The sequence below is a fragment of the Cygnus olor genome, chromosome 1 (assembly GCF_009769625.2).
Source record: "Cygnus olor isolate bCygOlo1 chromosome 1, bCygOlo1.pri.v2, whole genome shotgun sequence".
In the NCBI taxonomy this organism is placed as follows: Eukaryota; Metazoa; Chordata; class Aves; order Anseriformes; family Anatidae; genus Cygnus; species Cygnus olor.
In genome coordinates this window covers 116573563-116600784 of record NC_049169.1, presented here as the reverse complement: position 1 = coordinate 116600784, position 27222 = coordinate 116573563, and the positions used below count along the sequence as shown (strand labels likewise).

Here is a 27222-nt window from a genome sequence, read left to right as displayed (position 1 = left end):
AGACTCAATACATCCCTTGCAGAGGCCAGCACATAATAGCCGGGGAAGAGCAGAGGACCATGGCAAGCATACAATTTGATTTGTGGCTGGTCCCGCATGGAGCCAGGAGCTGGACCCAGTGATCCTCATGGGTCCCTTCCAACTCGGGATATTCTGTGATCCTATACTGTGACCCTGCTGCTGCACAGCCTCCCAGCATCCAGCGATCCATAGGGCAGGAGGAGTGCTGCTGCCTTTGGAGCTCAGCTTAAGACATGCTGCTGTATGGCTTTAAGGAAAGGCATGCAAACTCAGTACTTTCTGGGTGTGCAGGAGGGAGCTCATCGATTGTTTTCTGGTCGTGTATTTGGATAGGAAGGCTTGAAAGGAGTCCAGCAGCATTTGGTGGTGATAGGTCTTGAACCATCATCAAAGACAGACATTGGGGAAAATGCAACTGGAAAGTTAAGCTAGCCAGCTCAGTTTCCACCATAAAAAACAACTGAACCTGAGGAGACAAAAATCAAACTACGTTACTTAGGGTACATTACATTTCAGCTTACGCAATCTCAATTCTTAAGAAAGTTCATAAAAACGTCCTTGTCACAGTGCTAGCTGTAAACGAAACATCTATTTTCAAAGAGCTGCCAAGAGGGACGCCACACACAAATTCAACAAGAAAAAAATTTACAAGTTTCAAAAGAGTTAGTTATGAACAGAGACTACTGAAGACGTGGGACTCTGTTCCTTCAAGGAAAGCTTGCCAGTGGGTGGCCAGGAAAGCTAAAGACAAGTAAAATAGTAATAAAATAAATAATTAAAAAAACAAAAACAAAAACACCTTGATTCCACGATTCCAGTGATAAACAAACAGAGAAAAAGAACATTAGCAGGATCTGGAATCTGGTCCAAATTCTAACTGCTGCTTAAAATTTTAGCCAGAAGTATTTTACAGACAAGGTGAATTTTAAAAATCTCAGAAACATTGACCAGATCCTCACGCTCCCTAGGAAAGGAGGGACTCCAGCTCTGACCTGCGAGCATCTCCAGGAAGCTGTTGGAAGAACCAGAGGTGTCACCCTCTGCTGTGAAAACCAGAAGGAAATAAAACGCTGTTCAGCAGGCCTGCACGCTTTGGCTTACAGCGCCTTAACTGAACTGAAGAAATGAAAACCTCTCTTCTCCTTTGGATTCATCCCTCTTCTAACTCCAATTTAACGTGGAGACGGGCTATACAGTCAATAAACCAAGCGCCATGGGCACCAGACTGTTGAGTGAGGAGTAGCTCTTCTCAGACACCCTGGTAGGGAGCCCAGGACTGCAGGAAGGTGGCTGGAGCAAGGGAGCCCTTGGAAGAGCCCCCCATGCATGCAAGGCATGGGATCAATCAATCACAGCTGCAACTGGGAGACAAAAATACTTGCATTAGGTATTAAAGATGCATAGGTCAACCACATAGCCACGCGTCTCTGGTCAGCAGGGAGAAGGAACGACATTACCACTGCAACCTGTGTAACACTACCAGTCAAGCTCATGGGTTTAAAAATCCACCTTTATCTAATAAACTGATTCTGGCTGTGTTATTTAAGAGCGTGTCAGCCATTATCAAAATTTGGGTCCATAAGCAGTCTAGCCTACAACGCTACCAGGAACCTGAAACCTGACCCAGCAGGAGAAGACTGAAAACTGCTAACACTAAACCATCATACGAATTACGTTACAAGGAAAGGCAGAACATTTTTGAATCAGCACATAACACATACATTTCAACTATCGTGTTCCCCTGAAAAGACCAAATCTGCATTTGCAGTACCGACAACTTTGAATCTCTAGGGAAAAAAAAAAAAAATGCGTTCTTTGTACAGAGTCAAGCTTAGGCAAATCTTGCAACAGTAATTACAGATACTGCCTCCCCAAGCCATCTGCTGTGGCATTTACAACTCCTGGAAGGGTTACATGGTGCAGCAATGGTGGAGGAGAAGAGAGAGACACATCTCAGCAACCAAAGCCAGGCTGCAAAGAAAGGCCGAGATGCTGGCGTGACCTGAAACAGCACGGATACAGCACCTGGAATGGGAAGTTCTGGTCCAGCTGACCCAGACCTCTTTCACCTTACCGATACCCCCAGTGTTCACATAGCAAAGGAAACAGCAGCATCTGCAGCGTTTTCAGATCAGAGGGGCTGGAGAGCCCAGCCTCGAGGCAGCAGGTAACCCTGCACAAGGCCAGCCTGGCAGGAGCCCAGCAGGAAGAGCTCTACCAGGACCTCATCCCACGGATGAACAAACTTGCACTAAGTCGATTCGAGCAACACTGCTTTTCCAGGCAGACAAACTGTAACTTCTACAGATGCCAGCACAGCCAACAGCTCTGCACGCCTCTCCTCCAAGAAGCGATGCTGGCCGGAAAAAGATAGAAGACATGAAATTCCTCCCACGTGAGGACACGCAGGGACCATCCTGAGGTACGCACCTGCATGCTGATGACGACCACACCTGCGAGAAGTTTTCATCAGCACTGCTACAGCAGGGGAAAAAGCAGAAAGATGCACTGAGCCACCCCTTGCTAATGGGGCTGCAAGTTTCAGCAGCAGCAGGCCAGGCCTCGGGCACTGTGAAAAATCCCACTGCCACCGTACAGATGGAGACAATGCCGATTAATTGTTTTGCCATCCATTAAAAAATTACCACAATGCCCACTTCACAGGGCTGTCACAAGGATTATTTAACATTTCTGAAGAGCTCTGAAGAAGAAATAGTGCCTATTGTTTTGTGTCCCATAGAATTTGGAAAGATTTCACATGAATTTTGCACAACCACGCATCTGCGACAGATGCGGTACCAACAGTTTTTTTTTTTTTTTTTTTTATTTTCCACCACAGAAAAGCCTCACAGAAGCTCATTTACTCTGGGCAATATTTCAGTGAGAAATGCATTTTGTTTTGCTCACTAATATATCCTAAACAGATATCAACTTTGACTATTTAATTAATAGATTCAGGTGCTGGTTCTAGTCTTTCTTAATTAAAAGGGAAACATTACATTTTTGACAAAGAACTCAGTTTAGGCTGTCAGGACTCCTACCAAACACACTATAATTACCTAAGTAACGCTAACACACGCGAACAATAACAGAAAGAAAAAAAACGGAATACTAAAAATTGTGCTGAAATCCCATTTCCTTTACAGCAAACGAGAGAGCCTGTCAGCATGGAGAAGAGGTGCTACACACAGAGAGGGGCCAGGGGCGTACTACTTAAACCTGACCACTGCAGAGCTCTAAACACCAAGGCAGAAACATTTTGAAGGTTTTAAACAGCTCTTCCACAGATACAAATACAGAGGAGGAGTTGGATTGAAAGTGTTTGAACATACACTCTGATCCACCTCTTCCCTTTGTAATTTTCTTTTTTTTTAAAACTGTTGCACTCCAAACGTACAGGGAATCTACATGCCCCTTCATTCTCATGAACCACTGGGAGCTCAACACCTCCTTCAAGGACAAGCATTTTTTCGAGCAGTCTCAAACAACAGCGGTAGTCACAATTAGACAACAAGACCGCACCAAGGCTGGCCATGAGAACTACCGTTTCCACTACAAAAAGTTTCAAAGGATCCGTGGGACACAGACCACATCTTTTGTTTGGAAAGCAAACAACGTGTTATTGATACTACTGCAAGACAAATAATAGTACTAGGACTAGTCAGTACACTGGCTTTCATTCCCCATCCAAGACGCAGCAGAAAGTTTATTCCCTTCTGCTACTACTTCATCTTAGCTCCCTACCAAGGAATTGGCACCTACAGGTACACAAAAAAAGTCAGCATTGCACTAGTAGGTCTCACAAAGCCCAAGTCCCAGGTTTGCAGGGCAATCAGTAACCCAAAATTATGCCCTCTCCCTACAAAATACACGTTAGAAGTTGCATGCCTGAGAACAGCAGAGAGAGGAAATAAGAGACAAAAAAGCAACACAAGTACCAGTAGCACACAGCAAGGAGATGTAACAAGTACAAGCTTTCCCCCAGGTTTATTTCAGGTAGAGGTCAACAACTTCTGGGAAAGGTCAGGGTGCCAGAACTGCATCAACTTCTTCATAAAACAGAGGAATGAAACAGAAAAGTGAGAACAATACTCTCTTTTGTCCAGCAGCCTGATGGGCTGTATCCTCACATGGCTTGAGCTATACGTAGCATTGATACGGCTTTCCTTCCCTCGTCTCCAGAAGGTACCATAACCTTCACCCAGCACTGCCTTGGTAACACACCAGAGTATCCCAGCCTGGCTGGTCACTGCCCTCTGCTACTGAAAAAGTTCGGTTTGACAGACCCGGAGTGGAAAAAGAGTCACCCTGGCTCTCGATACAGAAACCTCACCTGGGCACAGATGAACCCAAACCTCCTGCCTCCCATCTACTAAACCACATAGTCATGCTGTCTGCCTCCTGCAGGCTTAGATAGCGACAGATAAAGACACAGCAGACGAAGGTGCTGTGGTGAAGGACTGGGTCCGAAAGCAGTGCTCCCAGGCTGGTCTTTACAAACGAGCCACACGTTTCTTTCATTTTTGCTATGACTTGTCCGTAGCAGCTGTAAGCGCCCAGCTTCTCACCAAGGTCACGTCTCGCACGCTCCTGAACACATCCAGACTCAAAGGCACAAGAACATTTTACTGGTAAATCGTAGGTATGCGCTGATTTCAGGAGCATCAGAACTACGTAAACCAAGGGTTTGTTTCCTTCTGAGCCATTTTCAATTTGGACTTCTGCAATTAACACACCAAAACAGGAAGCAGAGATTATTGTTTCATTTGCTGGTACCCCAAAGCACCTCAGAGATCATCTGGATCTCACCTGTTGGTGCCTGTGTACTGCCTCTAATCGGTCCCCATCTCAGGTGCTGACTCACGTCTAGAATCCCCACAGAGCACCTATCGGACGGCAAAGTGATTTTAACGCAACACTTTTAAGAATGTCTTCATCACATACACTGCAGAGGCCTGGGAATTTGTGTTTCTTCTGCTCATAGTTAAGCAAGAAAATTGGGTAACACCTTCTAATGCCTCCACATTCCCTCCCTTTTAGTTTTACTTCAAAAGATGATATCGATTGTTATTAAAAACTAACCACAAGCCAAAGTTTCCTGACATTAGCCTGAAATGTAAATGTAGACAGAGAATGTACCAGGGGCTCGGCACTAGAAGGTAGTGGAACAGTCCAGGATGCAATGAGATTTATGGTTCCATTCACGTTTTGTCATTTCTAGTAATATTCAAGGTACCAATTACCTCTTCTTTGTTCAAGCACTGACTATAAGCAGACTATCACACAGCCACCAATAATCAGCATTAACACTCAGAAAGCACTGAAAGAACAAGGCATTATTAGCCATTGCAGATGCCAATTACATTTGTCAGCACCTTGGCCATTGCTAACAAGATTTATGTTCTCATAAGCCAAAGGAGCAAGACTGAACGCAACCTCTGTTGGGGTTTTTGTATTTCTATAAAGCATAGAAGCAGCCCACAGTAATTTATAGCTATCATAGATTTAGTATAGGTGAACTCATTTCAGTTAACAGCAATACTTTATTCACACCAATTCCCCATAAAAAGTAAGCCTCAAATCCAATCATTCCGTAATAGTTTCTCAAGTATGCAAAACCTCATTTAGGATTTGAAAACAATGCACCTTTCTACAAACAGAAGCAGAAAGAAATTAAAAAAAAAAAAAAAAAAACCTTAAGCTAGCACAGGACTATGCAATAGTTTCATTTCGTAAGAAGATTAATACCGGGCAGACAGCGTTCTTGCTCCTGCTGGAAAAAGGACGCACACTTGGCACTAGCAGAGCTCCACGTAACTGTAAACAGAATTTTGTCCTATTTGTTTATACACCTCTTTGGGGGTGAAAGAAATTAAACAGGGAAAAGCAAATAGCATCCTTATTTCTGCTCAACACCACGCCCACTGCAGCCAGGTCTGCTTTCAGCGCTTGTCAGGTACAACTCAGGCACTCCCGAGCAAGGCCATGCCTGAGCTATGCGCAAGGCGCTGCTAAACCACAGAACAAAGTTCTGGTGAGTGGTGCTGCCGCTTCAGTCGTGTGCAGCGCAGACCGTCTGGTCAGGCGTTCTTCCAGTACTTGTTGAATTCAAGCTATATTCGGAGACCCACTGTTCTCTACCCTGCTTCCTCCAATTAAGTGTGGGCATGGGGTGGTGAGGTGAAGGTGGAAGTTAAAGACAGAAAGGGATAATAAAAGTTCCTTAGAGTACTTAAGATTGTCTTTAAATAAGGTTGAACAAAGGTACTGAATTTAATGCACCTAACTTTAGTACTGAAGGTTCAGTAACAACAGTTAAGAAGGGGAAGGACTAGAGCACAAAGAAGGGAACCAAAAGCCAAGGTTCTTGTGGAAGTGACAAGAAAGACCAGGACATTCATGTTTAAAAGCCAAGGGCCTGGAATTGTTCACACTGCAAGGAGCTTTGTACCAGCCCAGCACTCGCAGCAGCAAAGCGAGTTCACTGCAGGCTACGGCTCCGTTACACTCCATCACCTCGTATCCAGCTGCGGTCTTAAAACAAATGACTGTATGGGTGTTACTGCTGATAGAACCAAACTTAAGAAAACATAAAATACACATACCTATCTGTGATCATGTTGAACTTCACCCAACGACCTGTAGTTCAAACAAAGAGCCTCAAGTGCCGAGGGGAAGAGGTAGCAGTGCTCGAGTCCAGCACCAGAAACACCGCCAGGACGAGTGGAGCGCTTGCCACTTTACCTCCAAAACACGCTTGTACCTATCAGCAATTCTCCCATGGCAAACTCATGATCTTGGACCCTTGCCTCTTCCCCTCAGCGCAGGAGAGGGGGGAAACGCCGTTAAGTTTATATTGGACTTGGAATCAATGAGTTTGACAAACATGAGGCACAGGTTGAGCTAATGAGATTACTATTGCTTTGAAGAAAGAGCCCCAAGATCACTGCAAACTCTGCCCCGTGCTTGCTGCGCAGCTGCTCGCTGCCTGACCGAGGACGGGAGAGGAAGGCTCACAGAGGAGGGAACACCAGAGATGAACACACAGGTGAGGTGTCAAGCAGGTAGCGCTCTGCCTCAACACTTAAGTTGCCTTTAAACACAGGGCATTAAAAGCTACAAGGGGATAACCAACGTGCTTATCGATTCGGATGCCCGCACGTCAGGTTAGCGGCTGATTAAACCCATCAGCATCACCAGGGCAGCACCCAGGCACAGCAACATCCTACCGGGCTCACCCTCCCCGATCGATAGGGTCTGCTCTTCTCCATCTTGCCCTCGCAAGCAGGTCTCCCCCTGCCCACACCATCATATTTCCACGGCTGCTCCCTCACTTTTCGCCCACCCTCCGCACACCCGGGGGGGGGGGGGGGGGGCGGGGGACACACCGCAAGGCGGCCACCCCCGCACAAAGGCTGTCCCCCCCCCCTCCACCTCAGGGTGTCCCCCCACACCCAAGGGTGCCCCCTTTTACCCAAGGGTGCCTCCTTTCCCCCCACCCCACCGGACCGAGCCGGGCCCGGCGCGGCTCCCGCTGTCTCCGCCGCAGCAGCAGCGGCGCTGGGGCCTGGCGGGGGGGGGGGGAGCCAGCACCGGTAGCGGGGTGGGGGCGCTGGCACGGCTCAGCCCGGCACGGCACGGCACGGCACCCCCCTCCCCAGCCCAGCACCGACCTGCGTTCCCCGCCGCCTCCTCGGGAAGAAGCCGGAGCCGCCTGCGGCCGGCTCAGCCTCCGGCTCCAGCCCCCGGGCTCGGCCGCTGGTGCCGGTGCCGGGAGGCGGAGAAGAGCGGGGCCGGGCGGCTGCGGGAGCCTGGTCTCATGGAGCGCCGCAGCCCCAGCTGGCGCCGCCGCTCCCCGCAGCCGCTACTTCCTGTGCGGCGCCCGTTCAGTTCCTCCCGGGCCGCTGGGGGCAGGAGAAGCCGGGCTGGAGGAGGAGGAGGAGGAGGAGGAGGAGGAGGAGGAGGAGGAAGGTCGGGGCAGGCGGCGGGGGCGGCCGCCAGGGGGAGCGCCCCCGCCCCGGGACCCCCGAGGGGAGAGTGGGGTCGGGGTCGGTAGGGCCCGGCGGGGTGGGCTCGGCGCCGTGAGGGGCCGGTAACGGGCACGCTGCCGGCAGGTAACGGCCCGGCTCCGGCTGCGAATTGAGGGGAAAAAGGGAGGAATTGGGGTTGGTCACCGCGCACCGAAAAATGGAAAATTTAAGAAGATGAAACGCTCTAGAGCGACAATGTCTTTGTGTCCCGGTCCCACCACAGCAAGGTAGACTAAAAGGAATACAGGTTGGGACCTCTTTTCATAAGAAAAACAAAATCTCACAAAGGAGCATTTTTGTTCAGACCCTCGCCCACTCTCATCAGGATGCAGCGGTACAGGGCCATGACAGCTCCCTTGGTCCTGGGCCAAAAACCAGAGCTCCATGAGGCCCCCCCCACAAGTAGCCCCGAGCAGGGAGCTCTTCCTCCCCTCTTCCTCCTCCCTCCCGGTGCAGTGGAAGTCACGAACCTGCCCTAAAGCCTTTGCAGCTGGGACACCGGTTTGAAATACCAGTACCTGAGGTTATCCTCCCAAAGCCTTCCTGATGCCTCTATTAAATTGGTTTTGCTTTTCAAGGTAATGACGGCTTGCAACTCTCAGAGCCTTTTAAGTGAAATTGTGAACGTTCATTACCTCTGAAATCAGTTCGTCTCGTTCCAGAATGGGGATTTTGAGGAGGCTAGCATGAGGCAGTAACGCTGAAAAACAGTGGTCATAACGCACTCCAGATCATCAGAATAAAACATGCTACCCTCAGCAGGCATGGGAGATCTTGGGGGGAAAAAAAAAAAAAAAAGCATTTTTATCGTTTGCTTAGGTTCTGAGTGTTCCCCTCTTTCACCTGCAGTCTATGACATTCAGAACGTAGTAACAGGATCTACTTTAGAAAAGTACACGCAAGTGATATCTAAATATTCATGTCCTGTGTTTACTCGAGGTGCCATTAAATCCTTTAATTGCTGTGCTTTTACTATCGCAGGACTCGCTACCGGTTTCCAGTTGAGTGTGGATTCTAGTACGAGGCAGAGATTCTGCCCTAGGTCAGGTGCGTACGTAGCTTTCTCTTCTCTCCCTCTTTTGATATCTCCTCCCCCAGCTCAGCCTCTTGCTGGCAGTTCTGACCAGCCTTATCTAGTGCTGCTCAGCCCATGCCAGCTTGTCCAATCACAAAATCTTTGGCCGGTCTCCTGTCCTACTGTATTTTTATAGTAGGTTGCCATAAATTAAAGCAGCCTCCGTGACTCCCGAACAACATCACAGATGATTGCAGTCTCCTGTGTAGCTCGAAACAGAAGCAATCTACCATTCCTCTGAGGGTTCCAGTGCTGAGCCTCCTGTTTGTCTTCGTTTTCTGTGGTAGTAGTACACAGGTGATTGCAGCTTGGCTTTGTGCTACATCTGATTTTGCACGAGGATGGAGAAAATGGGGGTGTTGCACAGCTTCCGTTTTTCCCTTGCGTGAACTTTTAGTGTACCTCACAAGTTTGTTTCCAGATAACAAAGGCTCATTCAAGGAAATGATCTAAGAGAAGTAGCTTGTGACAGTTTAATTGTAAAAACCTAATTTCTTCAGTCAGAAGACTTTTCAGATTGTATCACTAACAGGAAGACAGTTAAGCTTGCCTGACCCCATTTCTGCTCCACCCAAATTTTAACTACAGAAAAGTGAAAATACCCTACTTTTATCATACTTTGGCAATCCCACTTTGCAGTCCTTATGTGCTTGTAATGTCCTTTGAAGTCTATACGAGCATTGTGTATATAACAATCAAATTATCAGAACTGAGATCTGAATGTGGAGGGGATATTTTAGCCTGAGAGATAGGCAGAGAAAGAAAATAAAATATATTTAAAGTTTGGGAATAGAAATGGTGAATATAGAAACAGCATTTAAAAAATAAAAAATAAAGTAGTATCTGTAAAGTTTGCCAAGAAATTTATTTCCACCTTCCTACTCGACTGCACTCTGACATCTTACTGGCAAGCAGCATCTTCTCTTTCTGAGTTACTGACAGCTCTGTAAATTGCTGACCATTACCATGGAGTGAAACTGAGAGCAAATGTCCTGATGTTCATCCATTATCATCCCCAGGCTTAAAATGAGCTGTTCCACAGAAGCAATGCTCACTGTGTGCATGAAGCAAGATTTCAGATAAAGCAGTACTAGTCTTTTCTATTGAGCAAAAACCACTTAAAACATCAAAGTGGCTGAAACCTACCTAAGAGTATCGGGAAAGCAGCAGTTTCATGTCACCTGAACTGGTCTACAGGGTCTGCTTGAAGGGAAGTGTCTTACATTGATCTTCAATTGTCTTGTCATTTTTTTCTGAAAATATGAATATAATTACGAGATACAGATTTCCTCTCCATCTGAAGAGACTTTCTTTTCAGCATTACTCGGGGTTAGTTCTCTTTGTTTTTGAAATGTATCCCTTTTGTACCCATCACACCCAGTATAGCCCCCCAAAAATCTCATTCTGGTTTCTCAAACGGTTAGAAATCGCTGGAGGATGTTTCCATGTTCGTTTTCAATACTGAGCTGTATCTGAGTCATGTTCAACACCTCGTTCCAAAGACAGCTCCTCATTACTTCCCGTCAACTGCCACGAAGTGCTGATTAACTTCGGGAGTGAGCAGAAGCCAGGCAACCATTTGTAGTTCTCCACATGCTCACTGCTTGAGCCGTGATGCATCAGCTGCTGAAAGGTCAAGGAGGCTTGAATTGGTTGCTGGATGGGGTCTTCAAAATCCAGGGGCACTCCAGCAAATGCCAGTACACAGCATTGGTCACACAAGTAGAAGCATGACCTAGCAGCAACACTGTTATTTGCTCATGCTGCCACATCCTATCTTAAATTTAAGCCCAATTTCCTAATTAATTGGAGGTCTTAACCAAAAAAAAAAAAAAAAGCCATGCAGATACAACACGTTGATGTGTTTGTAATACAAAGGATATAAAGACAGAATTCATCTAAGAGGTTAGTATTTTAAATCCAACCTAACTGAATATCCTCTTAGCTTACCAAATGTTCAACATTGCATTTATAATCATTTCTAGTTTTTTCTACTTTGTTGTGTTCTCAGTATTGTCACACTGATGATTTTGACAAATACATACTTTCTAGCAATTGCCTGAAAAATAATTACTGCTGGAGCTGAAATTTCTCAGCTCACAAAGCATTTTTTTTCCTTTGGGAAAGTGTAGTCAGCTTTCATTGGGTCACTTTTGAGTTATACAAGCCTTAAAACTGCCCTATCACTGGAATTACAATGCTTCCAGCGTGTTAGAAGAAATACAACTAGAAACGAAGAAGTCACAAGCTTAAAATAGATATATCAACCATCTCAGAAGGGACTGCCGACTTTGAGTGTCTAACTGCACATACTTCAAGGGACCTGCTTTTCAAAAGCTGTTGAGTTTGTATAGCTAGCTCCTTTCTAAATGTCTCAGTTATGTTGTGATTTTTTTTCTGTCTTCTCTCAATGCTAGTGTTTTAGGAATGCCAAATCGTTTCAGCCAGTAGTGACATACATACACAGATTTTCATCTGTGTGTGCATAATTGAAAAAACTTCAGGCAGCTAAGCCAAATTTAAGCAGAAAACTTAGGCACCAGCATAAGTCAAGAGGCATGGAAGGTGGCTTAGATTCCCTTCATTCATTTTAGATAAGTGCTTAACCACGATTGTGGTGGGAGATGGTCTTTAAATCATATTAAATCCAAGTGTAATTTAATTTGGATTTTCTCTCCGTGCTGTACATTTTCTGAATAAAAACTTAATGAAGCTACATGCTGCCAACAACTGATACATAGATGCATATGCTTTACACATATGTAGCTTTCAAAAGGCTTATGAAGTTTAAACACAAAAAAAGAAACATTACATTATAATATTTTATCAGGCAGAATTAAGGAAAATCAGATTTGTATCCTTCCCACTGGAAAAGCAATTCTATTTCTTTACAGAAGTCTTCCAATACAAAAATCACATGACGCTGAGAAATAGGTCATGCTGCTAGGCAAATAACAAAACCTTGCACAATACAAATACACAATACACACTTTTCTGTAACTACAGCTCCCTATACTTTTTCTGCAAATTGCATTCTTTATCTTTGGATGCCCTGAGGTGAGTTTTAGTCCTGTTCTTCTTACAAGGCATTCTGAGCTGAACCAAACGCTGTTGACTTATATCGAAATTATATATTTTTCTATGTGATCTAAGGGCCGTATCTGGTACTTCTTAAGGAAAAAATGCCCATTAACATCAGTGGGAGTTTTTCTCTACATGGAAAGCAGGATCACAGTCATATATGTAATTAGATCTGAGGAAATGTTGGGTAAAAGCTACCTTGGTTTGACTCCTGTCAGCAGTATGTGCCAAGCAAGGCTTGCTCTCCTAGCAAGGCCTGGCTCCCCGTGACAAAAGGGGGAGCCTGGCTGCGTATAAACACCTGTGTTGGGTGGAACAAATCCAACACGTGGTGTGTTGTGAGGCTACGGAAGTCTGGCTCTAGAAAGGACCCTGGAGACCGCATAGTCTGATGCTCCTTTATCCAGTCCAAGGGCTACATAACGCTCCACAGAAAGCCTTGGCTTATCTCTTTGTTAGGTTTCCTTTTGTGAACCCTGCATATTTTCTTGCTTGCATACAGGGAAAGAGACGTGTATGTTTGATGCTGAGTTTTGGTAGCCTGTTCTGTCTGCCACGTGCCAACAAGTTATGAATCATGCCTGGTTCCCAGACCACAGTGTGAGGAAAACTGACCCAGTCCATCCATAGGAAACATCTGGGCAAAGCAGGATGACCTAACGAAAATGAAAACCCTACTTAACACATGGCATCAAGGAGAAAGAGCTGAATTTACTGGTGTTTCTTAATTCTGAATTTTCTGATATTTGCCATAGACATAGAAATGGCGTTGGCCTTTTTTTTTAATTATTTTTCTGAGTCTTTAAAGGAATTTTGGGAGCTTATTGAATTGATTTTCCTTTGCCCATCAAGAATGGTGGATGGGGGCCAAAATGTGAATGCAAATCGGATTCCTCAGCTTCTGTCCTGCATAAGGAGAGCTTTTCTGTCAGCTGCAGCACCTTGCATTCTAGCGCAAACGGCACTAGAATACGTTTCCGTTTTGTTGTGTTTTTAATGGCAAACAGCACTGTGGGAAGTGCCCCAGTACTCAGAACTGAATGTTGACAAACCACCATACCTATTTCGTGTGCTGCTCCAGCAAAAACCTACCCACTCGTAGCTCAGCCATTGCTGCTGTTATTGGCCTGAGCTGCTGGCAGGCTGCCCTGTTATGTATAAACATGTAAAACATGACAAGATAAAAGACTGCAGTGTGCCAGATCCCTGATATAGATGACAACTGATTTCCTATGGCTGTGTGGAAGGAGATGTTCTCTTTTGGTTTGGGAAGCATGGTTTGTGTAGTGCATCGAAGTGCTGTTATGTGGAAGGGAATTTGCTTTCCCCCTACGGTTTTGATGTACTTCAAAATGCTTTTCTTTAGCAATCTGTGGCTTTGCCAGCCTGAAACTCAGTAAACATTATTTTAAAATGACAAAGATTTAGTGATATTGCTGTATGTACCACAAAGTAAATCACTTTTCTCTCCCTAAGGTATGAATGAAGCCCAAGATGATTGTCCAGCATTATCTGTTGACATCATATACAACCCCTGATCCATGGACCTGGCTCCTTTCTGGGTTTCTCAGGTGTGGCTTTGGTGATACTAGCAGAGTCAGACTGGTGCTACAACAATATATGCAAGACAAAACCCAGACCCTGTTTGTGCCATCAGTAAATGCAGTAGGCTAAGGGTATTATATTAAATTACCCCCCAGATCAAGATGGGGACTAGTATGCAAGGTTGTGGCAACGTTTCATTCAGATAGGCTTATCTGTATGGTTTTGTAGTCTTTCTATATATGTTAATCTTTCCGCATGAGTAATTTTCCCAAGACATCACCAAAATGAAAATTGACTATCATAGTATCTGTTTGGTCTGTACATCTGTTACTGATGCTCTGGTTTACAAAATGCTGGTGAATTGTTTGCAGTTTATTGCACATACCATTTTTTTATAGCAGATTTCAATGTAACTGTCACATTTCTGGAGCTTTGTAGAGAGGAGAAAGGAGACGGTGAACATTGTCCCCCCACAAGTGAGCGTGGAAGTCATTGATAATTCACACAGCTTTAGAAATCCCGTGGCTGATGTTGAATTGCTTCAAATTCAGGAAACACAAGTGCTGAGAAATGCCAGTCATGTTACAGCCTGGATTTGCCAGAAATGGAAGTGAAAGTAAGGTACGGCAGATTCGGTATTATCAGAAGTGCTTTAGCATATCTGCAGTTAGGAAGAAATGTTTGGATGCATTTGTGTCAGAAGAAAAAAGCAGCAATTACTGATAGGAAGCCTCTGAGGCAGATCAAAGTAGATCGTCATAAGAAGCAGACTGTCTCTGCTGTCATGAAAAAAAAAATCTTTGAAAAAAAAAACAGGGATTTGTGAAGTGCTGGGTAAGTGTAATGTACTTCAAGCCCCCAGGTAAGAAAAATGGCTGCAGAGAAAATGGACAACAGGTGCTTCATGAGTTTCAGTTGTGAGACCGGAGCTGCAAAAGCCATTAGCATTGGCACAGAGTCTAAGAAAGAGATGTTTGGGTTTTTTTTGTATAGCCCTATCTATAAATGAGGAATCATCAAATTATCACATGAAGCTGCATGACAAAGTTCTTTGTCCCAAACATGAATTCTGCTTTGATCTAACTGAAGACCACAGTGGGGAAACAGAGCTTCCTAAGTCATCACGGGAGGATACACACAGACTTAGTATTCTGCTGGATGGTGGGACCAAATCAATCATCACTAAAGGCGCAGAAGCTTCATGACATGACTTGAATTCCGCAGTGCTGTACTGTGTTGGAGTATCAGAAAGCTGCTGCTTCTTTCTCTTTGTAGCTGTTGTTTGTTTGTTTGTTCTTGCTGTTTTTGTTTTCCAGAAACTGTCCTGGGGCAAGATTCACTGACAATAATAATGCCTCTTCCCTGAGGACTGGCTTTTGGGATGAGACAGCGCTCATTAGTGTTTCTGCAGGCAACACAGAGCTTGGAGCCCCCCAGTTCACAGGCTTTTTGCTGACTTGGATAATCACAGGGGTTCCCAACAGAAACTGTGGGATTCACAAGCCGCACACTCCCCTGTGCCAAACGTGGGCGTGGAGAGAGCCAGGAGATAGGAATTAACACCGGTCTCTTATGGCCATGCAGCAACTACTGATTACTGATTAATTATTGATAAACTACTACCAAGAGAATATTATCATATGTAAACCAAGCCTAAAAATATAGATGTTTCCCTAAAAAGCATCTTTACAATTTTCTGCCTTTAGTGGTACCAAGAGCTGAAGTTTCCACATTAGCCTCCTTGATCGTATGACCCTTAAAGAGTAAAAGAAGCAGTATGCTCTGGTTTTGCTGTTGTATTATCATCTTCAGAGAATTTAATAAAAGGACACTTTTGCCCTTTTTAAAATTCACACTATCCACAAAGCATGAAACAGAAAAAAAAATAAAATTAAATTAAAGAAAGGGAATATGTGGCAAGATGCTAAAATCAGCAGCTGTTCAGGGCTGGAAAGAAGCACTGTTGAAAGATTTTCTTTCTAAGTCTTGTTAAATTCAAAAAATGTGAAGAAGTCCAATCACTTGAGCAATTAGAACATCTAAGAGATACTTTTAAGTTAGAGAATAGGAGCAGGTAGTCTTTCCTTTGTTAAAAAATTTAAATGCCAACGGGTAGCCAGTGAATGCTCTATTGCAAATAAATCTCAGATATGAAATACTGACTCCCCACATTTTTAAATGAGTTCCATTCTTTATTAATAGTGCTTGGCACAAATTAGCATCCAATTAATTTTCTTTTTTTTTACTGACATTATATTACTCAGTACATTAAGAATGCAAAAATTAAGCACTGGAATAAATGTATGTTAAATTAGGTAATTATTTTAGTAAGAACTTACACAGGTTCTGTTTGGGAAAAAGAAGTATGAAGTAGTGTAAAACTATATATAATTTTTAAATGATCTATTTTAATGGTTTTAATGCAATAATAATCAAATTTTCTAAATGAAAAGAGCTGAAAAATGAACGACAAGGAAGCCTAAGACTGATTCTATAAATGAGCAAACATCATCTATGCCTTAAATCATGACTGAAATTACTATGGATTCAAAATAGAACTATTGGATGCAATAATTTCCGATCCATGAAAAACCTTTGCATATAAAAAAGGGATTTTTTGCTTATACAGAATTTGACATTGGAATATTTGTTGCGACAGAACTGTTAGAGAACTAGGTGTTGAAGTACTGCAGGTGGGATACAGCGCGCGCACGCACGAATAGATGCAGGTACATTTTGCATGGCTGCAGCTCCCCAGTTGCTTTTGTGGACAAAGCAGCCCTGTAGAGCAGGGATGAGCAAACTGCAGCCCAGCATCTTGAGTAAATACAGCCCGGGGAGCCCGCTGGGGCCCAGCAGCATGGGCGCAGAGGCATGGATAGCACAACAGCCTGCATTACTGCCGTGTAGGTGGTCGGGGAAGGCAGCCAGGCAGGCCAAGGAGCTCACTTCTATCTGGGGAGCCCACAGAGGCAGGCAGGCTGATGCCGCCTGGGCATTAGGTGGGGCTGAGGAGAAACCAAATTGTTCTACACCTCCCACAGGGAAAACCACTGGTGGCGCTGGTCTGGAGAGCTGTTTTGCTGTCGCTGCTGGCAGCTGAGGCAGGTAATGAAGATGAATGGGCTGCAAGGAGCCACGGTCTCACCCAAGGCTGCACACTCTAGCTGGGTTTGCATCTCACATCTGGGGAAAAGAGGCGTGACGAAGCAGGAGAGAAATTAGTCCAAATGAGCCATCCATCACAACCTGTTGTGCCCTCAGCCCGGATGAGAAATTTCAGATAATGGCTGAGGACTGAGCTAAGTGCCGTCGCTCCTGCCACGCAGAAAGAACAGCTGAGAGGTCCATTGCTGTGATGCCTTCAGCTTTTCCCAGATTAAAATAAAGTGGTCATAAAGCACAAGCAAGAAACAAATTCTTCTTGTTTGGATCCTGAAACAAAATTTGTTGTCCTAAATTGGTATATTAACCTGCTTTCATTCCCCATGTGGACAGACCAGCTTTCCAGCCTTAGTACTAACTGCTGGAAGTACTGAGAAGGTAGAGAGTAAAAGTTAATAGCCTGATTTTCCTTCTTCAAATCAACAAGACGTTGCTTCCTTACAACATATTCCACCAAGCAGCATGCAGAACAAATACTGATGATTAGTGTGTTTGATAAAACAGTCTGAACAGGGGTGTTTGGGAAACAGTAGAAGTTGTAATTTCCAGCTGGGAGGCAGCTCATTAAAAGGCATGAAATCAGCTCAAATTCTGCCAAGAGGGAGAAACAAGAAAGGAAAAAGATCCCAAGGTAGTGTGCTACTGGTATGGAATATTTGCCTTGCTTGAAATTTAAGACATATTTAACAAAGAGGATGCTTTCAGTTAACTCTTTGGAGACTTTAAAAAAAAAAAAATCTGCTCTTAGCTTTCTGTATTTTTTTCCATGGGTTTAATTGCCAAGGACTCCAGGGTTCTGCTGTAATAGCAGTCATTACAACAGTGGATGAAGCACACCGACATCTCAACATTTATTTACCTACCTCTAAACTTGGGGATGGTACTAGTTTTTAGGAGGCATTAATTATTTGACTGTAAAGTGGGACCTGTACCTGAAAGATGCCTCCTGTGCCATCTCATTGACTTTAAGTAAACTCTCTCAGAGTAAACTCTCTTCCCTGCTGTGTTCCTAGCTGCTGGCATCAGCCTCATCTCACTGAGCAGTGCTCTACAGCCTTGGCCCCATCACCAGTCCAGGCAGGCAAGCCCTGAATATTGGGCAGGGGGATACAGGCACCTTCTCACAGCTGGGGAGGGAGTGTGGACCAGGATAGTCTTTCATGACTGCCCAGTGACTTGCTGTGTGGAGATGGTTTTTACCCAGTCTTGTTCATCGCGAACCTGATTCGACACCTATTAAACCAATAGGACCTTCTGCATTGACTGTAATCAGGAGGCCAAGCAGGCTTGGGCCATTTGGGTTTGCTAACAATTTTCAGAGCTTCACCAGCAATGTCTTACTATCGAGTGCTGAACTTGTGTAGGGAGCTTCTGGCCGTCAGCATGGGATGACACCGAAGCGAGGAGTTTTGATTAAGTAATGTTTTGCAATGTCACTGAGATAAGAGGAAGTATCTGCAATCTTGAATTAAAGATTTTCTAGGCTCACTGCCTGCAGATCATACACATTTATGGTTCTAATATATAGATATAGACAATTCCTTTAGCAGCATTAAATTTTATAGCTGTTGTTCTACCTGCCGTGCAAAGTAGTCTGAAATTATTAAGTTAGGAGTTTAAGGGCAGCTTCTCTCAGAGAAAAAATAAATAAATAAAAACAACACAGACACACACACAAAACCCCCCAGCAAAACAGAAAATGTACTGCAGAAAACCAGAAACAATTAAGATAAGTCTTAAGAAAGATTCATTCAGCATAATTGCCTTGTCAGAAAGAGGAAGAAAATTTCATGTTCACATTGTTTTCTCTTCCCCTAAATCAAGAAAGGGAATTAAGTGAAACTGATGCAATCACAGCTCTGATTTGGCTGTAATCTTATGGCTGGGCCAAACAGTGAAGCCATAATCTCCAGTCATGGCACAGCACAGTGAGTGCTGGCAGCGGTTCCAAGGAGCCCTTCATTACTACTCTAGCAAGAAACAGAAGGGAAGTTTGATAGGATTTCCCCAAAGAATTTCTCTTAAATTCAAACCTACTGTTGTTCTGAAACTTACCTACCAGAAACTAGGACCTTTACAGTCCTTACAATTATTATTTTTTCTTTTTAAAAGCTCTAGATAGTGACTATATGGCACATTTTTTCACACACCCGGTGAGGTGCCAAAATCAGTTCCTTCTTTTTCCTCCCTTTCTCCAAAGAAAGTATCTTCATTTTCCATTTTGTCCACTTCTCCCTTTCTTTCTTTCTTTTTTTTTTCCTCCAATTTGTATTTACTGAACATTTTACATGGAAGCATTCTATTCTGTAACACACCAGAAAATATGTACAAAGAGTTGTAGTAAATAGTATATGGCGATTTTGTTTGTCATTTGCCTGAATTCATTCATTAGGTAATATTAAGATAAAGTCCATATCAAATGGAAGGGGAAAATGCTTTCTGAATGCCATGTTCCTCCCAAATTCAAGGCAGAAAGGAATTAATCACAGAGGGAGGAGGGCAGGGAGGAGTTCTTGGCAGCTGGGGAGACAACGTGGTATTTTGTGCAGCAAGGGGTGAGCAGAGCTCTACAAGCTGTGGGGAGAGGATCTGTGGAATCCTGCACAGCCAGAAGTTGTTATTAGGGAACAAATAATGAGACGCCCGATCACAGAGGAGAGCTGTATGGGATAACACTGTGGACGACTGCTCAACAGAAACCATGAAGTAGTCAAGCGTGCTCTCAAAATGCAAATCCAGCTGCCCAAGAAATACAGGTGATATGTGTTGGGAAGTTTACTCTAAAACAAAGGAGACCAACATCCTGCTCGAGACAAGCCCGGAGACCACAGAAGTAGTGCTCTGCCTTTCTTGGGGCCGAGCCTCCCAGTGTAACTCATATCATATGGCCTACCGAACTGATTAACAGGCCATTAATTTGTAAGGGTGCACTCCAGCATCAGCATCACATCTTCACGTGACACACAATAAATTGTAGTCCTTTTGGGGAATCTCTAGACTACTGAGAGAAAAGAATTTCTGAATTAGGAAAAGGAGTGCACACGGACAGCCAATGGCTCTGGAAGGGAGGTGCACTTAGGAAGAGTGACATGGACCGAGGGGTTCAGTTTTGACACTCCAACTCCTATGTAGTTAGAAAGCTGGGCAACCAGTGTGGCCTCACCACAGCCTCAGGAGGACCTGTCTTTGAAGAAAATAGTCCTGACGGAGTCATTCAGGAGGGCAACATGTTAGCAACAAGTTGAAAAGAAGAAGAAATTAATAAGCATTGATCTAGCCCAAAATCATGCCTGAAGACAAACTTAATCAAGACAACAAAGACATGACAAGAAGAATGTCCTTAATTCTCTACACATCAGTTCTTGATGACTGGGTAATAAATTAGATTTGGGATTTCTCAGGTAGCTCAGACCATTTAGCTTAATAAGGAGAGAATGATAATTAGATCATATGGTGTAAATACCTACATGAGAACAGAAATCTGATAAGTGAGGGCTCTTCCATCTACCAAACAAAAACTCCAATTGACTCACCAAAGCTATAAACCCAAACTAAAAATATCATGCAAAATCCAGAATGTGAGGCCAGGGATAACCACTACCAAGCTGTACTAACACTGGGTTTCCCATTTCTGGCAATCCATTAGAAAGCTGTATCAATGGTTATGGTGGATTTCCTACTTCTGGCAACCTTAAAATTGAAAAAAAAAAAAAAAATATATATATATATATATATGTATATATTAATATATATATGTATATATTATTTTTTTTTCTTTTTTGAGGGTGTTTTCCCCCAGATGACAAGGCTCTAATACAATTTTTGGGAAGGTGGCTTGTGTTGTAGAGATCCTCACCCTACATAATCACAACTCCATGTGGTTTATAATCTGCAAATCCCTCTTCTGTGTGAACTCATCCATTCAAGGTGCTTAGTAGGGTCTGTCACAGGCTAAAGGGGTAAATTTCTGTGGGAACTGCTTGTCAAAATGTTGGCAGACCTTCACTATGGCATTCCTGTTAAATAAAGCTCCCTTTGAAATTACAAATAACGTGTGAGAAAGAGCCAGAGCTATGTAGACCATCACTGGTTAAATTACAATGCTCTGCAGAGAATTTTTGCAAGCACATATAAACAGGAAAAAAATGAAATAATTCAAAAGCAAAAGAAAGTCTGCAGTCAAAATTAACTGTCACATCCATCGAATCTATGGACATAAATCTGAGGACAGCTTACACTAACCAAGAATTGCTTCCAAATTCCCATCTGTCACAAAAAGATAAAGGTCATTCTTACACTGTCTCTTGTCTCCTCCCCAAAATGCTCACAGTTTGCAGTCAGGCTTCTTTACACATGCGTGTGCCACGAAGCAATAAAGAGCTCAATTATTTTTCCTCTGGAAATGCATGTTTTTCTCTGATATGACTAATGGGGGCTGGGCTAAATAGACCATAATGTGAGTATCAAGAGAACTGATGAAATTGGGTAAAGGGTGAAGGGAAGGCCTAAAAGCTAGATAGCTGGTGTTTTATAAAAAGGAGAAAAGTTTTGGCAGAGATTTGCCAGTTGCTTAATCCAGTCCCAGTGTAAATGCTTACCTCTCTAGCCTCCTGCAGTGAGTAACGTGGATGATGCAGTCGCACAGTAAGATGGACTGCCCAGTCACGCAAAGTGTGAACGTGCCTGGGATGTGCCTTGGTTTGCAAAAAAATCGGGGCAGAGAGCCAATAAAGAGGAGATGCTGCCTGCCCTTATTCTGTCTTCCCATCCAATGCATGCACGAGCATGTCTCTGCAGAGGCAAGAGCCCGAGGGTTTGGGCAAGTGTGCATGGCCATCACTGGCATCTGAAGTAGCAAATATACTTATCCACATATGAGAACAGACTACCCTGTAGGGCTATAAAGACATGGAGTGCAGTATTTTGGGTATTTCTACACCTTATTTTTGCAGCTTTTCAGAGCAACACCAGAGTCTGGCCTCTTCTTATAACTAGCATGTATAGCCGTCTTCTTAATATGCATTCGGTGAAAAGCAAACCACTCCTGGTTTTTGGGAAAGGGATTTCATATCTGAATTTTAGGGATACTAATTTGCAATCTCAGATTGAAGTCACTTTCCATGAGGTTTGCTTCCAGACTTGAGGCATTATTGATTGTGCAGCAAGGTTCAAAATCAAATTAAATGCATTGATTTGCTCCTAAGAAAATCTTGTACAACAGAAGAAGCTGCTTCTGCAAGCGAGTCTCTTAAAATTAAAAACAAAACAAAACAAAACAAAACAAACTCCCATTGCTTAATAAAAACTCTTCCTATCTGATGGAGTCTTTGTCCCTTTACAGGGACATCAATTATTTTTAGCTTTGATTGTGAAGAATAATACTAGTGGAACAGCTCTTGTGTGAGTCACCGTAGATAAGCAGCAACACTGAAAACATAGCTAGGATTTTACCAGGTTGCTGAGATGGTAATGAAGGTGGTTTTGTATCACCTAGGAAGATAAAATTATGTACTTTTAAAAAAAAAAAAAAGTGATACCAGTCCAATTTTGAAAAGGAAAATCTCTCCCCATTGTATCAAACTGATGCTCGTTTTCTACCCTAGTACAGTTTGATATATTTGGGGATATTTCCTTACCAATCTTTTTTTCACCTCTCCTAGGAATATAACAAACCAGTCTGCTTACAGCGTTACAGATTAGCATCCAAGAGGAGATCAGGGAATAAGACATTTCTACCAGCTCCATTTGCAAAACTCTTATTAATCAAAATCAAGCACTGTGGTTACTTTTAAGCAGCCATGGCTGCTGAACCCTGGAGCTTTAACTTGTCATTTAAACAGTGGGGTTACTGCTTGTGTAAGCAGTCACGTCTGAGCTCTCCAGAATTTGGGAAAACAAAAATGTGAAGTCAAACTCCCTTATTCTGTCTCAATTAGAAAGGCTGCAATTCCCAGGGTGAGATACTGATGAGAAATACCATCGTGGCATTTGCCTTTCGTTCAACACAATTAATAGATGATTCGCAGCAATACACACAGGTGGGGGAGCTGAAGTGTTCCTCCTTGCCCCTTGCCCAAAAACCTTACACCAGGCACCAACCCTGCTTCTGGGTCCTGACCCCTGAGCGTGCTGGCCTTGGGGTCAGAGTAGTACTTCCCCAGGGATATGGGAACATCCACAAGATGCTCACTGGCAGGATGGAAGGAGCTCTGGTGGGGATGGGATCAGCTGGAAGGGTTCCTCAGGGTGGACAGGGGTGGAGACTTGTTTGGAGGAGGTCTTGGTAGGGAAGTGTGGCTTTAGGAACTGACCATCCGTACATATGAAGAGAAAGAAAGGTTAATCAATGGACGTGTGTGTGGTGGCTGGACAGGGGGAGGTTAAAAGTATGCACTGAGGAACAGGCAGATGAGGTGAGATGACATAGCCATGACATAAAAGTAGGGTGGGAAACACAAGAGTGGCTTGTGCATACAATCAGCACAAGCACTTGGCCTTTATCCCCCTTCTGTCACAGCTACTTTGGGCTGTATCCTCAGCTGGGGTAATGCAGCACACCCAGGCAGGAGTCAATTAAACTTCCTTCTGTATACCAGCAGGGACTCTCTTTTTCTCTTTAGAAAGCTTGCTCCCTGGGGCATAAATTGAGCTTTAATCTACAATAGAGCAGCACTATAGGGGCTCTGCTCTTGACTGGAGTATCTGGGAATTACTGCAATGCAAACAGTAATTTCATAATATTAATGTAAGCGTGTTGTTAGATTGCAGAGTCACACGTTACTGTTAATACTCTTGGAGTCAGGTTGCTCATGCACAGTATTGCAGGAGGTTTAATTGGGAGGGCTAGGTGGCTATGGAGGGCTCACTATGGCCATTTCCTGCAAGGATGATATGGTTTGCACTGTCTGCAGCCTAACAGAACTATGTGGAGGATTCTGCACTGAAACTGGATATTATTCAAGGCTCTTCAGAAATTTTCCCTGCTTCGCTTTTTAAATATGGACACAAGGGAAGGAAAACTGTATCTGAAAAATTTCACTGTCATCACTTGTAGGAGTGTTTTTTCTTTCGTTTTGCTGTAGCTGCGCAGTATTTGTCTCCTTTGTAAAGCGGTTTTAAGATACACAGATGGAAAAGGGCACAAAGTGTGCGTTCACATTAAGTATTACTTGTTACTGTAGAGAGCTCATGATCTGGATGAATCTCCCAGGTGAGACCCTGACCTCACAGCAGTCAGTAATAATGCTCTACTGACTTTGGGGGGTGAGATTCTGCTTTCAGAGCCTTATGGACAGCGTCAGCTTGGCAGTCTGCATCTGTTGCTGCACTGTGGGATGGAAGTCTTGATGCCAGGTCCTGTGTTCTGTTTATTCCAGTGGAAATTGGGTTTGGGGTTTCTTTGGTGATTTCCCAGCTAGATAATAAAGGTGTAAAAGAATGGAAGCATAGAGTGAAAGCAAGCTTATGGTGTGATATTGTTGGTGTATCCTCTTTTCCAGAGATCCTGTTTCTACAGAATCCACACTGAGCAAAAACCTAAGCAAACCTTAGCTTGACCTCCTTCTAAAAGCTGTGTACTCTTCCCACAAGCTCATCGAATGTCTTGTCTCAGACGTCCAGAAAATGAGCTTCCCCACTACTGTCATATTGATATGTTAAGAAGGAGATTTTGTAAAATACTGAGAGAGTGTAAACCATACATGACTTTGTAAATTAAAAAACAGATCCGGTACTGTGTCTGAATAAAAATAAATGAAGAAGCTAGTATAGGTCATCCTCATGCCAAGAGATACTGGAGGGCTAATCAGAGGACTACAGAAGACACCTAAGCTGTCATACTGTAAAACTGATGGATGTTGGGATTGTGTACATTCAGCTTTTGACGTTTTGTTTGCATATTATGATGACTTTCTGTGTTGCCTATCACAGTGATGCAGGTATTCCCAAATCTGAGTAACAAACTAGAAATTCACAATGAACTCCAAGGGCTGCAGCAGTAATTAGTAAGATTCAATTTCCACCCTTTGCCTGTTTCACATGAAAGTCATTTTCCATTAGAGCCGTTTCTGTGGCAGTAGGTTAATTACTTTTTTTTTCTTCCCCTTTTCTAACAAGTTATTTCAAACAGCTAGGTAAATTATATGCACATTCCAATTCTACTTATTTACAGCACTGAATGGACAACTCCATAAATGTCTAGCTTAATTTTGCAGTGAATTATGGAGGCCACCCCAAGTTGTCCTATATTAGCCTCAACTCAAAAGCTGTGACAGTGATTGCTGAAAGGTTGTAAAGATTGAACAAGGTGTCATAAAAACACAACAGTGGCAATAAGAAATGTAAGTATTTATCGATAGCTGGACACTGGCTAGTGTGTGCAAGCACTGTATTGCGTTCTATACATCTGTAATATTTCTCTACATATGGCTCAATTTGGCTGCAGAAAACTTGAGACTACAGAAAACTTGACTCTAACTCTCAGCAGGTCACTCCTCCTCAGAACTGCAGCATTAATTTATAATGCTAAAAGTAAATAACTCATTGAAAAAAAATAGGTATTAACAATAGAAATATGTTTTGGTGGAGGCCAGGTAACAACCCACAGCAACATTCACAGTCTATGCAAAGAAACTGCCTGTTTAACATGTTAAAAATATGTGAATGCCTCATTTCTTATGCTCTTTCTGTAAGTATTTGTACACAGAGCTGGAGACAGGATATTAAGCTAGACAGACCTTTGGTCTGACTCAGGTATGTGTGCTTGGACATAAACACCAAGGCGTAAACACACTTGGGCATAAACACAAATCATTCCCCTCTGCTTCCTGTTTGCATACCACTTGCTCACTCCCCACCCTGTTTACTATCTCTCACATGGACTAACCCTCACTCCCCCCCAAGTATACATGTGTTTGACAGAGTTAACTGCTATTAGAAAGTTGTCTTTCATCAGGTCTTCCCAACCAGGAAGAGGGCAGTTAGACCAGGAGCTTATGGTCAACAAAAACAGTAATGGGAAAAACAAACAAGGCCAAAGTCAGGGTGTTGAGGACCTTGATGAGACTCAAGGCAGATGAGAAGTCAGGAACAGTGATCCAGAGGGTCTGTGCATGCTGTGTTCCTATTCCACAAGCAAGGAACCCAGCTCCTCACTTACCTTGGCCTTCCCTTCAGCCACTGAGCCAGAGGAGTGTTTCTCCCCAGAGCATGTAGCTTAAATTAAGGAGGGGTATACAAATAGGAATTTTGGCTTCCAAAAGCCCTTGGTGAAGGCAGAAGTACCTTCAGCACAGAGGAGGCAACTCTGCTGTTCTTGGTCCCAGCAAGAAGAGCAGCAGAGAAGAGGGGTGTTCCTGAGAAAAAGCTGAGGAGTGCCCTGTCCACAGGCACCAGGGCATGGGCAGTGCCTAGTCATATCTCCTGTGATGAACCAAAGTGAATGAAAGCTATCCTCTCACATTGAGGAAAAAAAAATCACAGTATATATGCTTTGTCCACTTGTCAGTTGAAAAGGGTTATGTAAGCTGAATAGCTAGGAAGGCTATGGAGAAAAAAGCAAGAAAAAAGGATACTTGTGCTTTTCAAAAAAAAGCCAGCTTCTATTCACCGCTTCTTGTGTGTTAGGTGTAAGTGGTAGATTTATAGCCACACTGTCATGTAAAAGCCCCTGAAAGTCAGTCCCTTTTCTCCTAATATACCAAATGTCCTAAGAAAGATGAAATGCAGTAATGTGTATCTAGCTCCAGCCCTGCTCTCCTGCTGCAAGCAAGCACTACTCTGCAAGAGCTAGAACGGTGCCTCCGCACACACAGACAAAAATCTGCAACATTAGAGACCAAACACCTCAATTTTGCTGGGCCTCTGAGTCATAATCCTTAATGAGGTACAAGCTGTATAGCTACAGCTCCCTGAGCTGACATTAAGGAAAATAAACACTGCTCTGCCAGAAGCAGAGCTGAGGAAGCCCGATTTTCTATGGGCTTGCATTCTACAGCCCTACTCTCTCCTCTTCACACAATATCTCCCGATTCCTTCCATATGTCACCTGTGGTTCACCCTTTCCCTCTTATTTCTCCAGCTCCCCTCACATCTGCTGATGTCCACCACCCCTGGATGTGCACATCCTACATCCGACCTCCTCCCCTGTCCCCATGGACCACCTAAGCCAAAGGCAGTTTCCCCTGTGGCCATCCCTAAGCCACAGCTGTGCTGGTGCCAAACACAACCTGCAGCTGCTGGTGCAAACTGCAAAGGGGGGCACATATGAAAACTTCAACAGCTCTGTGTTTTCAAGTCATTTCTTAA

General features: G+C 43.8%; 1 protein-coding gene and 1 long non-coding RNA gene across 4 annotated transcripts in view; one reads left to right on the top strand and one right to left on the bottom strand.

The window, feature by feature from the left end:
* AGPAT3 (1-acylglycerol-3-phosphate O-acyltransferase 3) overlaps positions 1-7941 on the bottom strand; it is an 89926-nt gene extending 81985 nt beyond the window's left edge. The window contains exon 1 of one of the 3 annotated variants that reach the window (XM_040545437.1): positions 7695-7941. The gene's annotated coding sequence lies outside the window, so the exon portion shown is untranslated. Of the gene's footprint in view, positions 1-6626; positions 6647-7694 lie in introns of those variants that run through there. The other 2 variants (XM_040545438.1, XM_040545440.1) reach the window with 2 other exon arrangements.
* A 246-nt stretch (positions 7942-8187) lies between these two features.
* Positions 8188-13778, top strand: LOC121064157. The gene is made up of 3 exons (XR_005816357.1): positions 8188-8629; positions 9033-9098; positions 13684-13778. It is a non-coding gene; the product is annotated as an uncharacterized LOC121064157 (long non-coding RNA).
* Positions 13779-27222: the final 13444 nt, after the last annotated feature.